We start from the raw sequence: 472 nt of genomic DNA, 5'->3' as shown, positions 1-472 counted from the left end.
AGCGGTTCGACAAAACAGACCGATAGAATAAGTACTAGGTATCCAAAGAATAAGTCCTGGGATCGATTTGCTCGACTAAAAGGCGGTGCTCCAGCATGGCCGCAGTCAAATGACTGAAACAAGTAAAAAAAAAAAAAAGAGTATATATATATATGTATATGTGTATATTTACTTCATTTTTGAGAGCGGTTGGATTAATTTTTAGTATTCTCAGTTCTGAGAGCAGTCGAGTTTATTTCAGATATTCTCATTTTAAAAATCATCTCCGGTTAATCGTTGAGAGGACGTTGGTATTGCCTTGGCGGAGGTTTGTGCTCTCCGAGTTCTCTTGTTTATTTATTTATTTTCGTCTGCCAATGCAGCTGAGTAAGAACGTTTGTGCGCGCATGTACGTGCGATATTTTGTTTTAAAGGTAATTGATGTTTGAGAAAGCATGGAAGTTAGTGACACGAGTGGAGGAAAAATAATATT

Source organism: Octopus bimaculoides, chromosome 7, assembly GCF_001194135.2.
Source record: "Octopus bimaculoides isolate UCB-OBI-ISO-001 chromosome 7, ASM119413v2, whole genome shotgun sequence".
NCBI lineage: Eukaryota > Metazoa > Mollusca > Cephalopoda > Octopoda > Octopodidae > Octopus > Octopus bimaculoides.
This window is presented reverse-complemented; position numbering follows the sequence as displayed.